This window comes from Lycium barbarum, chromosome 5 (assembly GCF_019175385.1).
Source record: "Lycium barbarum isolate Lr01 chromosome 5, ASM1917538v2, whole genome shotgun sequence".
Classification (NCBI taxonomy): Eukaryota; Viridiplantae; Streptophyta; class Magnoliopsida; order Solanales; family Solanaceae; genus Lycium; species Lycium barbarum.
In genome coordinates, this window is record NC_083341.1 from 113,992,599 (window position 1) to 114,009,287 (window position 16,689).

Consider the following 16,689-nt stretch of genomic DNA (forward strand, 5'->3'; position numbering starts at 1 on the left):
CCTACATGGCAAAAATAGTTACACGTGGCGCTTAGGTGGCATGATGACGTGGCGGGTCATCACACTTATGTCACTATCTAACAACCCCTTCACCAAAGAAAAGAAAAAGAACAAGAATTGAATTAATTGATAAAGGGCGGTTTCTTTGGATGCTCTCCCCTCATTTGTTTCAACACTGTCAACCAAATATTGGGTTTTCTTAGTGTTAGTGTGTCATTTGAGTAAAATTATGAGCATTATTAACTCACAATATTATCAATTTACAAACATTTACACATCCTTATGTCCCTATCTAACAACTCTGATGCAGTGATTTTTCTAGCACAACCAGCCAAGATGACAACTTGAATGTCCCCTATCTACATGATCAAGAAGGGAGCAGCACATGGTTTTGCCTTTTTACCAGCAATTCTTCTCTAATTGTTTCTAATTATTGTCATTGGGTGAGAAGTCCCAAGCATGAGTTGATAACATAACTAATAGCCCTAATCGGTTGTCAGCCAAAGTTAAGAAGGGAAAAAACTAATATCTTTTATCCTTTCAATCAAAGTTCATCCACAAATTTGAGGCCCCATATCAAACATGGCCAAAAGGTATCAACTTTCTCTTTGCACCAAGAATGTGGAAAACAACTTGTTTACTGAGTCATGACATCATGTTTTGTATATGATATCTCAAAATAGATTGTATAGCAGTTGAAAACTAGGCAACATAAATCTTGTATTATTACAGAGGGAATAGAGCTTTATCTTGAAATTAACATCCAATATCATACTTCTTGTAAGACAGGATAAAATGTCAATACGAACAAACATTAGTGAACAAGTGCATCAGGGATGTAGTTATAGATACTAATATCTCCTGTCATGAGCTAGCTGCCTAGAGTTTCTTAAGAGAGGCTCTGAGATGGGGCTGAAGACTCGTTAGCCGGTCGCCATTTCCACAACATAAGAAAGTTCATGATTCTCCGCTTTAAAAACTCTGAGTTATCTCCTTGACCTGTACATTAGTCAAACTTCAGCAACCTCCACCAACAATCAAGGACATTTTTTTCTGAACTTTGATACAATATATCAACAACAACAACATACCCAGTGTAATCCCACAAGGGGGGACTGGGGAGGGTAGGATGCACGCAGACCTTACCTCCACCTTTGTGGGGTAGAGAGGTTGTTTTCGATAGACCCTCGGCTCAAAAGAAACAACTTTGATAGAGTACTTCATCCGAGAAAAACTTAAAAGCATTTCCACAAACAACATCACGGGAAAAAATACTTGTAGAATATGTTACCATTTACTTTATTTTTTAAAAACTCCCTTCATGTCATATCCGACGCATATATGTTCAAGAGCTTAATTCTACTTCAAATATGAAGGTAGAGAAAACCAGATTACATAAACAATGCATCTGAGACACAGTCCAAGTCAATCTTGACAGGGAAAAGAAAACTTATTGCAACAACAAAACGCTTTCTCATTCAACTAGTTTAATAGAAAAAATGTTCATGTACGGATTCTTCTTCTCTTATGAAATTTCTAATTAGATGAGCACTGCTGGAAAAGCATACCTTGGAAGCATTGCCAACCAGTTCGGTTTTAAGCTTCACAGCTCCCTCTTTCATGTCATATGTTCCTTTCTGTAAAAATATTATGATTTTATAGTTGACCAAAATGGATAAACAATCAAAACACACCACCACCAACAACAACGATAACATCATACCCAGCGTAATCCCACAAGTGGGGGGAGGGTAGTGTCACGACCCAGCCCCGTGGGCCGCGACTGGTGCCCTACTTGGGCACCCAAACGGACATACAAACTAAATCATCATTTTTAAACAGAGTTGAGAACGAATATTATCAAACGCATTCAAGTATATAGCAGAAGCCGACAAGGCTATATTTCAATATTTAGATAATTTCCAGAAAAATTTCGGCAGAGTTTCCTTTGTTTTACAGACTATCCAAATTAACCCTGCGCACAGATAATACCAACAATGACCACCCAAGGCCAACAAAGCAACATTTAAACATATGCGGACCGGCCGCCGCGGCGAATGAGATCGCCCAAACACAACATATACACGCATCCGTACAGAAAGACCCTAACCCACAAACATGTCTACAGACCTCTAAACAGACCGACGGAATCATATAACGGGACAGGGCCCCGCCGTACCCATGAACGAGAATATATATATATATATACAGTAGTGACAGACTGTACCAAAAGATGGGCTCTGAATAAAAGAGCGCTCCAAATGGCAGAAAAGATATCCTAGACGGACGGATCAGCAAACCTGTCGTCGGTACCTGCGCGGCATGAAAACGCAGCCCCCGAAGAAAGGGGGTCAGTACGAAATATGTACTGAATATGTAAAGCCTGAATTACAGAACCAAAATCATAACTGGTACAGAACGTACAGAAAAAGTGAGTAGAAAATCCAAAGTATCAAATACATATCTTCAAAACATGCGGAGTGTGTACAGAAACATATGTCATATCAAATCCGGCCCCTGCCAAGGGACTCGGCAAACAGAACGTGGCCACCCTCCCGACGCTGGTGCCACAACACAGAAGAATCAGAATAGGGGCATAACCCCGTAACATAGTATATCATATCAGATGGCCATGGCAAATCATATCAGAACATGTGTACATGGCACAGCATACTCCACAAACCCATGTACACGTATACCTGCCCCCTCACATCGAGGCACGGCGAACAATGCAGAGGATTACGCTTGACAACATATCCTGGCCCGGGCTCAGTGTGGGAAACATTGGGGCATCCACGAATAGAGTAGTGAGAAACTAAATGCAGTTAAAATATCATAAATATTTTCAGAGACTCGATGAGGCATATCAATGGCAAACCAATTCAATGAAGTCAGACGGGATCATAATAAGTGAGTTTCGGATGTCATAATGAATTACAGAAGCATACCTTTCTGAAGTCGTTCCGAGGGCCAAAACAATTTATAAGACTTAATGAACTATTTAAAACAATTTTTGTTTAGTAGTTAATAGAGTAGTCATATGCATAAAATCATTATCATAAATTCAAACATAAGTAAAATGATCATATTTGAAATTCGAAATGATAATCATACCAAATTCTTTCAAAAGTCGTCCGAATTACATAAAGAAAAGTCGCGGGACCCACGAACGGGTATCGACCCGAATCGGGCCCGCTCATGGAAAACATACTCATTATACATCATGCAAACTCTTATGAAAATATTGGAGCAATCCGAGCCTTTATGCAAAAGATATGGCATTTCGTAGTTACGGAATTCTTTAAAACAACTTTTTGTACAAAGTTTGGAAATCAATGCTTTCGAAGACATAATTGTTCATACTTCATCACAACATACATAAGAATGCCAAGAAATATATATAAGGATCATAACGTGCTCGGATTTCGAATTTGGAATTTCCTCGAGGCTCGTGATATAGCCTATTGAAAACTAAGGCATGCCAAAAGAAAGAAGGGTTGCGCTTTACATACCTCGTACGCACTCCAAGATAGCCAATCTAAAGTAAATTCCAATCTACGCCTCGGGCTCCCCAAGGTCTACAAATATGCCAACGAATATCCAATATTAAACATAGGCACTTAAGCCATTCATTCCAAACTAACATTAAATTCTACAGAAAATTCGGCAGCACTTCCCCTGTAAATAGGCCATCCCGAGAATTTAACTCGCTCAAAATCAACAACAACAACCACAATAACCAACCTAGCAACTCCAATAACCAATCCGAAAGACAATATTACATTAATACTCTCTTTTTCATCATTCGACAACTTTCCAAATATTCAATTCAACGGCTTACCTTCAAGCCAACATCAACGCCTATACATCCAAATACTAACCCAAACCCATACTAACAACATTCAAGAACATTCTAAACAATTCACATAATATTTCCAACGATCCAACAATTTCTCCAAATTGGGCCGAAAACAGCCCCTAAACTATAACATAACGATGCCCGAAATTCTAACGAACACTTACAACACACCAAGCAGCCCATATACACTTCTTACGACTTATTTCATGCCATCTTTTCAGCAAATTTCAGGGAAATACAACAGCAGCCACACGACACCACATCATCTATCCATATGCAAGTAAATCACATTATTATCTCTATAATCCTTACAACAACCCACAACAATTTTAACTCCAACTCTAACCATTAAATTCCTTCATTCTCATCACATAATCTATGATTACAACAACCAAAATATTAATTCAAATCAGTCCATCAAATTTCAATTAAAAACAGCCCCTACGGCATTCAACAACATTTCAACAACATTCCAACATTCGTGCAATTCATGTTACCAAGTTACAACTATGCTTCAACATCAAGATACATAATTTCACACATACAATTTACATTTGCATATTCCCCACACGTCCAACTTCATCATCAAACACATAGAAAAATGATCAACTCTTACCTTAACAAGTTGGCTTTTTCCACTTAGTTAGAATTTGTGAAATGCACTAATACTTGTTCTTGTTGCTCCAAATGAATTCTCCACGTTATTATCACCTTCCTAAGGGCTGAAATACCTAGAAAATCTGATTTTTGGATCAACAAATTTGAGCTCCAATTTTGCTAGCCATGGCCGAATGCCATGGCTTATGCTCTCTCTCTCTCTAGCTTGTATATCAACGTTTCCTTCACGTATACACCATATTAAACCTTTAATCCAAATTGATAACATGAGTGGGAGGTTGAAATTACCTTTAGCAATCAGAATCTTCAAGAATCTTGTTCCTCTTTCCAGCTGCTTGCTTAACAACACAAAAAAAAACTTAAGCTACAACTTCTCTTTAACTAATATCATGTCAAGGGTCTAGGATTTAGCTTATATGATGGCTCAATTAGAAAGGGGGTTTGGGAGAGAAAATAAGGGTTTTGGATCTGTTTTAGGTCGTGTGAAATGATATAGGGCAAAGTGGTGACTTATCTATTGAGTTTAATGGGCCTCATGGGCCGAAATGTGAGTGTTTAGGTCGGGTCCAAACTTGCTGCCCTGCCAGCCCAACTTGCATCGTCCATATCTCCTTATCCCGATATCATTTTGACGAGCGGTTTGTTGCATTACAAACTAGACTCGATGAACTTCATTTTAGGATTTTGAAACACCTTAAAACTCCTCATATTCAAGGAGATATGCCTCCTACAATATAGACTAAAATCGGGTCCGAAATTTTACTGAAGTTGTTCCGATTCATTTCGTTTAACTTCTAATCCTCTTCCAACCTTATGTAACCTCTTATGCATACATATACACACTTATATACATCAATAAAAAAATCCATATACACATCTTGAAGGGTCCAGAGACTCACAATAACCTTAAACATAACTAGAGAACTCACAAAGCTTTGACGAAACTCCAATCGCAAAAGTATATTCATATCTTTTGTCCACCCTCTATATCATTACTAATAATCTCAAATACTTTAAAAGGTCACTCGCATTACTTCATATACATACTCATAGCGCGATTCCACACCCTTTAGGTAACCGTGTCGCCTTGGGATACTTAAGGAAACCATGTATATATAACGATATTCTTACTAACTCGATTAACTTTCCTTGAACCTTCTTAACTCATTCTTTCTTGTTTTAATACAAGTAGCACAGATTATTATGGAGTGTAACATTCTTCCCCCCTTAGGAACATTCGTCCTCGAATGTTACATTAGTGTTGTATAAGCATACTTAACCTTTCACCGTTCCTAGTCAATCTTATCCTTCACAACCTCACAGCCTGTTTTACCAATACATTCGCATCCGTCACAATTCATTTTCCTCTGTACTCTCATCTTAATCATACTACTACTTCTTTTACTATAAACTCGTCATAATTTTTTTTCCTTGCTTATCAATTCAGTCGGTACCTTACTATAACACTTTATCAAGATTATCCAGCCTTTTTCTAAATCATCTCTTAGTATCATAAACCCTTTCCAAATTATTCTTTTTACCATATCGATATCGACTTCCCAATTACTATTACCATCGATTCGGCAGTCAACTTATTTCTCGAGGTCAGCCATATTGGCAAATTAGTCAAATCATATCCTTACTATTGACACAACCTTTCAAAACATATTACAAACCTATGTCTCATTCTCTTTTTCTATTTCTGGGAAAATTTGGGCAGAGTTTTCTCTGTACTTCTTACTATCCCAAAACCTCCACGCAGGAAATACCAACAATGCCTCACAGGGATAACATTTATACGTATATACACATCATATCATATCATAGCCACACAGGGCTCCCAATATTAACAACAGTATAAAAGTGATGAACATACCTCGTATGCCCAACTCAAACTGCACCTGTTATACTTTCTCTTTCAATTTTCAACTTTACATTTCAATCGCACTTCCATACCTTACTCGACTTATACCTTTCGTACCTTTGCTTACCTGCGTACTTTGAAACTTTCAATATCATCAATCACTTTCTTCTGTCGATGTCGTTCTTCAGTTGAAATCAAATGTTAGTATAAAGAATTTCATTTCCTATGACTGGGCTCTATCGCACGATCTTAGATATGAAAAAAAGGCAACACCCTAAATGTCCTGTAGCCTCATGTTTATAGATGTGGTGCACAACACACCGATAAACAAGACTCTACTAGACACGGTCTGTAGACATTCCGAGGACGAACTGCTCTGATACCACTTCTGTCACGACCCAGCCCCGTGGGCCGCGACTGGTGCCCTACTTGGGCACCCAAACGGACATACAAACTAAATCATCATTTTTAAACAGAGTTGAGAACGAATATTATCAAACGCATTCAAGTATATAGCAGAAGCCGACAAGGCTATATTTCAATATTTAGATAATTTCCAGAAAAATTTCGGCAGAGTTTCCTTTGTTTTACAGACTATCCAAATTAACCCTGCGCACAGATAATACCAACAATGACCACCCAGGGCCAACAAAGCAACATTTAAACATATGCGGACCGGCCGCCGCGGCGAATGAGATCGCCCAAACACAACATATACACGCATCCGTACAGAAAGACCCTAACCCACAAACATGTCTACAGACCTCTAAACAGACCGACGGAATCATATAACGGGACAGGGCCCCGCCGTACCCATGAACGAGAATATATATATATATATACAGTAGTGACAGACTGTACCAAAAGATGGGCTCTGAATAAAAGAGCGCTCCAAATGGCAGAAAAGATATCCTAGACGGACGGATCAGCAAACCTGTCGTCGGTACCTGCGCGGCATGAAAACGCAGCCCCCGAAGAAAGGGGGTCAGTACGAAATATGTACTGAATATGTAAAGCCTGAATTACAGAACCAAAATCATAACTGGTACAGAACGTACAGAAAAAGTGAGTAGAAAATCCAAAGTATCAAATACATATCTTCAAAACATGCGGAGTGTGTACAGAAACATATGTCATATCAAATCCGGCCCCTGCCAAGGGACTCGGCAAACAGAACGTGGCCACCCTCCCGACGCTGGTGCCACAACACAGAAGAATCAGAATAGGGGCATAACCCCGTAACATAGTATATCATATCAGATGGCCATGGCAAATCATATCAGAACATGTGTACATGACACAGCATACTCCACAAACCCATGTACACGTATACCTGCCCCCTCACATCGAGGCACGGCGAACAATGCAGAGGATTACGCTTGACAACATATCCTGGCCCGGGCTCAGTGTGGGAAACATTGGGGCATCCACGAATAGAGTAGTGAGAAACTAAATGCAGTTAAAATATCATAAATATTTTCAGAGACTCGATGAGGCATATCAATGGCAAACCAATTCAATGAAGTCAGACGGGATCATAATAAGTGAGTTTCGGATGTCATAATGAATTACAGAAGCATACCTTTCTGAAGTCGTTCCGAGGGCCAAAACAATTTATAAGACTTAATGAACTATTTAAAACAATTTTTGTTTAGTAGTTAATAGAGTAGTCATATGCATAAAATCATTATCATAAATTCAAACATAAGTAAAATGATCATATTTGAAATTCGAAATGATAATCATACCAAATTCTTTCAAAAGTCGTCCGAATTACATAAAGAAAAGTCGCGGGACCCACGAACGGGTATCGACCCGAATCGGGCCCGCTCATGGAAAACATACTCATTATACATCATGCAAACTCTTATGAAAATATTGGAGCAATCCGAGCCTTTATGCAAAAGATATGGCATTTCGTAGTTACGGAATTCTTTAAAACAACTTTTTGTACAAAGTTTGGAAATCAATGCTTTCGAAGACATAATTGTTCATACTTCATCACAACATACATAAGAATGCCAAGAAATATATATAAGGATCATAACGTGCTCGGATTTCGAATTTGGAATTTCCTCGAGGCTCGTGATATAGCCTATTGAAAACTAAGGCATGCCAAAAGAAAGAAGGGTTGCGCTTTACATACCTCGTACGCACTCCAAGATAGCCAATCTAAAGTAAATTCCAATCTACGCCTCGGGCTCCCCAAGGTCTACAAATATGCCAACGAATATCCAATATTAAACATAGGCACTTAAGCCATTCATTCCAAACTAACATTAAATTCTACAGAAAATTCGGCAGCACTTCCCCTGTAAATAGGCCATCCCGAGAATTTAACTCGCTCAAAATCAACAACAACAACCACAATAACCAACCTAGCAACTCCAATAACCAATCCGAAAGACAATATTACATTAATACTCTCTTTTTCATCATTCGACAACTTTCCAAATATTCAATTCAACGGCTTACCTTCAAGCCAACATCAACGCCTATACATCCAAATACTAACCCAAACCCATACTAACAACATTCAAGAACATTCTAAACAATTCACATAATATTTCCAACGATCCAACAATTTCTCCAAATTGGGCCGAAAACAGCCCCTAAACTATAACATAACGATGCCCGAAATTCTAACGAACACTTACAACACACCAAGCAGCCCATATACACTTCTTACGACTTATTTCATGCCATCTTTTCAGCAAATTTCAGGGAAATACAACAGCAGCCACACGACACCACATCATCTATCCATATGCAAGTAAATCACATTATTATCTCTATAATCCTTACAACAACCCACAACAATTTTAACTCCAACTCTAACCATTAAATTCCTTCATTCTCATCACATAATCTATGATTACAACAACCAAAATATTAATTCAAATCAGTCCATCAAATTTCAATTAAAAACAGCCCCTACGGCATTCAACAACATTTCAACAACATTCCAACATTCGTGCAATTCATGTTACCAAGTTACAACTATGCTTCAACATCAAGATACATAATTTCACACATACAATTTACATTTGCATATTCCCCACACGTCCAACTTCATCATCAAACACATAGAAAAATGATCAACTCTTACCTTAACAAGTTGGCTTTTTCCACTTAGCTAGAATTTGTGAAATGCACTAATACTTGTTCTTGTTGCTCCAAATGAATTCTCCACGTTATTATCACCTTCCTAAGGGCTGAAATACCTAGAAAATCTGATTTTTGGATCAACAAATTTGAGCTCCAATTTTGCTAGCCATGGCCGAATGCCATGGCTTATGCTCTCTCTCTCTCTAGCTTGTATATCAACGTTTCCTTCACGTATACACCATATTAAACCTTTAATCCAAATTGATAACATGAGTGGGAGGTTGAAATTACCTTTAGCAATCAGAATCTTCAAGAATCTTGTTCCTCTTTCCAGCTGCTTGCTTAACAACACAAAAAAAAACTTAAGCTACAACTTCTCTTTAACTAATATCATGTCAAGGGTCTAGGATTTAGCTTATATGATGGCTCAATTAGAAAGGGGGTTTGGGAGAGAAAATAAGGGTTTTGGATCTGTTTTAGGTCGTGTGAAATGATATAGGGCAAAGTGGTGACTTATCTATTGAGTTTAATGGGCCTCATGGGCCGAAATGTGAGTGTTTGGGTCGGGTCCAAACTTGCTGCCCTGCCAGCCCAACTTGCATCGTCCATATCTCCTTATCCCGATATCATTTTGACGAGTGGTTTGTTGCATTACAAACTAGACTCGATGAACTTCATTTTAGGATTTTGAAACACCTTAAAACTCCTCATATTCAAGGAGATATGCCTCCTACAATATAGACTAAAATCGGGTCCGAAATTTTACTGAAGTTGTTCCGATTCATTTCGTTTAACTTCTAATCCTCTTCCAACCTTATGTAACCTCTTATGCATACATATACACACTTATATACATCAATAAAAAAATCCATATACACATCTTGAAGGGTCCAGAGACTCACAATAACCTTAAACATAACTAGAGAACTCACAAAGCTTTGACGAAACTCCAATCGCAAAAGTATATTCATATCTTTTGTCCACCCTCTATATCATTACTAATAATCTCAAATACTTTAAAAGGTCACTCGCATTACTTCATATACATACTCATAGCGCGATTCCACACCCTTTAGGTAACCGTGTCGCCTTGGGATACTTAAGGAAACCATGTATATATAACGATATTCTTACTAACTCGATTAACTTTCCTTGAACCTTCTTAACTCATTCTTTCTTGTTTTAATACAAGTAGCACAGATTATTATGGAGTGTAACAGGTAGTGTGTAAGCCGACCTTACCGCTACCTTGTACAGGTAGAGAGGTTATTTCCGATAGACCCTCGGCTCAAGAAAAGCATAAACACAACAGTTATGAAAACATAAGCAGCAACACCAACAAGATAGTAAGAAAACTGAAGTAGAAGAGACAACAAGTAGTAATACAAAACTAAGAATAAGAAATACGAAAATAATAAAATTATAAAAATAGCGAAAATAAAACTAATATTACTGGTAAGGAAAATCAAAACGCGTAACTACTTACTACTAGCCTTTTACCGTAATCCTCAACCTCCACAGAAGTCGCTTCAAATTCCCAACTAAATATTAGAACTGCTCGCCCAATCAACGAAATAACAATATGTCCTTAGCACACCTAAAAATATGATTACATGAAATTCTGAGGCATGACTCGAATCATAGAAATGAATTAACTTATATACACTGACAGTGTAAAATTGCTTTACACTATCAGTGAATTTTTACCTTTGACAGTAGGTTAGTCACTGTTTTTTATCAGGTAACCAATTAATGGTGTTATAGAGATTTCAATATATTTACCTTATAAGTGACCTGACTGTAAATATGTCGGTGCATAAACTTAAACTCCGCAAAAATTAAGCTTTCTAGACTCTCAAATTTGGGTTTGCTAAGAGTACCTTTGCTAAAGTATCTATGTAAAATGTCTATGGACACAATGGGATGTGATGATTGAGATTGATACAATAATGGATATGGAAAAACAAAGAAATCAACAAGAAAGTAAAAGGATAGATAGAATGACACAAGGAAAGACTCTAATCGGCAACTAAAGCTCTATAATAGCTAAAACCTCCAACTAGCATACAATCAAGCACCAATTCTCTTAGGATGACCTCAAGGGAATCTAAGCTCCCAAGTAAACAATCCTCTCAACAAAACAAGATTCAACAAGAGCTTTCCATAAGCCTCTCATAAGTTCTCTCTCTAGAGATAACAATAATATTCAGAATTCATCAAAACTCCCTAATGAAATAACCTAAGTTGGTATTTATACTAAATAAACAAATAAGACAACTATAGCTATTACAATAATACCTTTAATGAAGTAAGAGCCATGTTTGGTTGTCTTCTCAAGGGATGAAAGGCTTGCATTTATGGAATAGCCCCTTTGCACAAATAGAGCCTCCTCTCCCAACTTCATTTCAAGCACCTTGTAAGCCTCCAACGAAGTCCTAGCTTGGCTTAGCGCGCATGTTCTTGATGAAGCTCAACTTGTATCAAAGATTCATATTTCAAATGTCGCATCTGATTATTCATAAGGAAATCGCCTTCAACAAGACCAGTGCTCTGAGCAATGACGACTTGTCCCATCAGGTTTAGGCCTCCAGTATCCACTCTCAGAATGCATAGGTTGTCCGGATTTCAAGTTCCATGTCTTTTGAGAATAAGCTATCACAGGCAGATAAAAAGAAGCAAAGTTTAGGCAAAAAAGTATCACATGTATAGTGGGAGACAGGATTTCAACAAAATGCAAGAATGCAATACTTGGAATTTGAACATGTGAGTTGTAACAATTTGTGAACCCCATTTATCACAAGATTCTGTTATACTACTTGCATAGTACTCTCTCCATCCCATTTTATGTAACATGTTCAACTAGGTATGGACTTTAAGAAATAAAGATATTTGAAATTTATGGTCTGAAAGAAACCATGATTATTTGTATGGCTATAAATCATCTCTTCTCTTTGGTCCACAGAGACAAAATGTAGGACCGCTGCCAACAGTTCATCACACTCACTAAGTCGCGGTCACTAACTAATACTTATCTAATAGAATAGTCTAATATTGTAGAAAAGAACTGTCTTTTCTGTATATTTTCCCCGGTTCCATTGTAAAATGAGAAATTCAAAGTTAAATTGTTTTCAAAATATAGAATTGTGTCATTTTTTAAGACAGGCCAAAAAGAAATGTCATCCCGCAAACTGGAACAGAGAAAGTAGATAAAAAAATAACTAAAATTTCAATAAATATCAGATTTTATCCCATAATTTTAAAATTGTAATGGATGCGAACATCCACATCCGAACCCATCAAAGTTAAATGGGATCACTAACTAGTACTAATAAAATTAAAATATAATAGTCTAATATAATAGAAAGAACCGTCTTTTTTTAATAAGAACTTGAAGTTAAATTATTTTTAAAATATAAATATGTCCTTTCCTTAAGACAGACTAAAAAGGAAATATCATCACACAAACTGGCAAAGATGAAGTAGATTAAAAAAGTGAAATTTTCAAAAATATACAACTTTTGAAAATTATTAGCCACGCAACCCAATATACAATATTACTCCCTCCGTTCCAAAAAGATTGTTTTAGTTTGACTTGACACGGAGTTCAAGAAATAAATGAAGACTTTTGAAATATGTGGTCCAAATGCCTTAGATATTTGTGTCTCTGTAAATCATCTCATAAAGTTAAATTGTTTCTAAATATAGAAACGTGCCAATCTTTTTGGAACAAACTAATAAGGAAAGTAAGATAATCTTTTTGGGACGGAGGGAGTATACAACATTATACCTGGGGGGAAAAGCATTATACATAATGTATCAACCTTGTATAAAAGTGTATAAAAGGTGTTTACACACAAATATAGGCTAAATCAGGTAACAAACTCAAAGTATGGGCTACATGGCGTAAATATCTTAAAAATAGACGTGGACCATAATTTTCCCAAAAAATCACTAAAGTAGTAATAAATATCAGGCTTTGATCAAATAATTTCAAAATTGTACTAGATTCGAACATAAACATCGTAATTATCAAATTTTAAATCGTGGATGGACATAAAGGGAAGCTAACCTTGTTGGGAGAGAGAAAATTGGAGAAAATCTCTCACCTTCACCTAGGGGTGGGCACGGTACGGTATATACCGAATACCATACCGATACCGAAATTTTTAATACCGCGGTTTTGGTATTACGGTATTTGGTATGGTATTTGGTATGAATTTAAATTTTCTTTGGTATTCGGTACGGTATTTGGTATTTATAAAATGGATACCGTATACCGTACCGAAGTTTATACTACATATATACAATCCATATGTCCTCAGGCAGAATGACTTCTGGAATTTGGGGTGGAGGCTTGTTTATAAAGGTGGATGCATTGGACCAAAGGAAAAGGACTGCCAAGGCAGCGATCAGTATATGGCATACAAGTGTAAGCAAGTGGTACTCAAGCAACTCAAAAAGCACCCAAATTGCAGTGGCGACAGGATCGGTTAGATCTTGTTGGATTTTGGGTTTGTGAGTGTCCGGTTGGTGATGATATATACGTAAGTCGAAGTTAAATAAATTATGGTTACCGAAATACCGTACCGTGAAATACCGAAACCGAACTTAAAAATACCGAACCATACCGAATTAATTTGGTATGGTAATGGTATTGTATTTTTAAAAACCGAATACCGAAATTTCAAATATCGTACCATACCGTACCATGTCCATCCCTACCTTCACCTCTCCATGTCCCAAAGTAGGTCACAAAAAGGTTGTACTATTTGGTTTCGGTTTGCACAACAACCACCAGAGAGAAAGTGACAGCAGCACAGTCGCCGAAATTGACGCATGGAATTATGTATCTACATTATTACAATTCGCATCCCCACGCAACGAATTGCATTGCCAACCTCCTGATTGTCTTCTTATCATTTTCCGTTGCATGTTTCGGATACGTTTGGTCTTCAATATATTCCCTGATGTCAGTAAACCAAGGTTTACTGTTGGGTGCCCTTTCAATGGCCAAAAGATCGCTATTGAACATGCGGGGAGTTAACTCCAAAATTTCTATTAGGTTGCAATCACCAGCTACTTCTTTGTTCTATCATGATTGGGCGGACTTTCCCTCAGGAATGTTTATCATGGAGGCCAGTGTTGCCAATGCATCCACGAACTTCTTCTTTTTCTGGGTGGTGGAGAGAAACTGATTTTCTTGAATTGCTCAGTGAGCTTTTCAAGATAAGCATGATATGTCAAAAGTTTTTCATATTTGGTTTTTTATTTCTTTTGAGTGTGGTAGATGAATATATATATATTTATATATATATATATATATATATATATGAGAAATTATGAGAGAAATATTATTGAATTGTGTATCTACATTATTACAATACTATGTAAGGGATGATGTTAACCTAAACTATGTCCATCCTAACAATTCCAACTTTAGTAATTTATGTATAACCTCCAGAGATGTTATGCTAGGAGTAGCTAACTTCACTTCCGTAATAGGAGAGGTCAGGCATTATGTCTCCCTCCTCCATATCTTTACATTATGAACTAAGATAATAAACAGGATGCCTAATTCCTAAACCAAAGTGGTGCTTTTGAATTTAAAAAAATTAAAACATAAAAAAAAACTTGATACCACATGCATATCATTATCTCATGCAAGCACAATATGTACTACTTTGGGAACCCAGGTACTTAAAGATGAAGTTAAACAGAAGGAGTATTTGGCAACTCATAAAGCAAAGAGAACAAGCGTCAAAGCGAAAGTTCCTAGAGACAGACAAAATCAAACACCATTTTTCTCTAATACCACACACCTACCAAAAGATACAGAATTCCAATCCCAATCCGTGGACCTATCTTGATTTTGATTCTCCAAAACAATCAACTAACGCCACCCAGAAAAGAACACAGACACCACAAAGAAAAAAAAAACAGCACAAGGAAGAAGTAAAAAAAGAGGCATAAGATATTAGTAGTCTTCCAGGTTTAACATAGAAGAACTTACCAACAACCTAACAACAGAATAAATTGAATCTCCATTGCCTTTTCTTACTTCAGCAAGAAGACGACCAGATTCTTGAGAAAAATAAGATGTACCTGTATAAACATAACATACAACCATCCAAATTCCAAAGTCATACGATAGGTATTACGATTCCATCAATACAGTCATGATTACTAATCCTGGATATATAGCATCACCCTTTGCTTTAAAGAAACAATATAAAATAAGACAAAATAGGAAGAGGACTTAAAAGAGTTTTTGTAAAAGATTGTCATCAATCAATGTCAAATCTGATCTTTAACTCAAGTATCATCATTGTTGTAGCAATGTTCTTCCACAAACCTCATGCTCCCAAGCTGCAACCTATGGTACCATTCGTGCAAGAGCAACAAACTTCTTAGATGAATGATATTATATCTTGTTGCCGCCCACATGGATAGCAAAATGACCAATGTAAATCCTTGTCTGGACAACATAAATCAACAAACACAAGGATGACAATAGCATATTAGCATATCAAGTGACCAGATCCTGCACTCTAAAATGACAGAGCATCGTTTATATTTCAGAGAAAAATGTGTGGCTCCATCTAAACAATGAGAAAAGAAACAGCAAGATATGTGGCGCCATGAGTAAATGAACGGATCTATTTTCCCGGTATCAAAATTATAAATGTTCGAATCAGCTAATTCCCATTTCTGGTTACCGTCTTCAAGGACAAAACAAAAACCATTGCAAGTCAAACATCTTAAGATAATTCAACACTTAACTTAGCTAAGAAAGAGACTTCCACAGACACACTTGAGAACAAGAACAACCGATGCAACCACATTTGATTGGTTAAATCTTTTGACGAAATTAAGAAATAAGAATCGCAAACATTCTGAGGAATAGTCTGTAAAATTTCTCACCTCTGGAGAGGATACAGTCATGCAATACTTTAAATTTCCTATTATCTTTTGGTGTAATTTAAAACCTTTTAAACCTGTAAGCCGCAACAGCAAGGGAAATACAAGAATAAGAATGAAACTAATCATTTCAATATGATGCAAACAAAACAAGAAAATTACTACCATAAACAAATTAGCAATGTTAAATTGATCAACTTAATGCAGCATGAATAAGGCTTACATTTTGCGGACTAATGACTTCTTTTGAAAATGGAAATAACACTAGCCACTCCCAACTTACTGAGAACCCATCTGTAATCTGGTGCAGAATCAAACAAAC

General features: G+C 36.9%; 1 long non-coding RNA gene across 4 annotated transcripts; it reads right to left on the reverse strand.

Moving 5' to 3' along the window:
- Positions 1-667: 667 nt before the first annotated feature.
- On the reverse strand, positions 668-10,660 carry LOC132641181 (uncharacterized). 4 transcript variants are annotated; one of them, XR_009582744.1, is made up of 5 exons: positions 8,488-10,107; positions 4,476-7,536; positions 2,228-3,578; positions 1,569-1,637; positions 668-999 (listed from the first exon to the last, which is right to left on the reverse strand). It is a non-coding gene; the product is annotated as an uncharacterized LOC132641181 (long non-coding RNA). The 4 variants fall into 4 exon arrangements; XR_009582742.1 differs by having other exon boundaries at positions 4,476-9,674; positions 9,741-10,106; XR_009582743.1 differs by having other exon boundaries at positions 4,476-7,288; positions 7,400-10,106.
- Between the last annotated feature and the right edge of the window lie 6,029 nt (positions 10,661-16,689).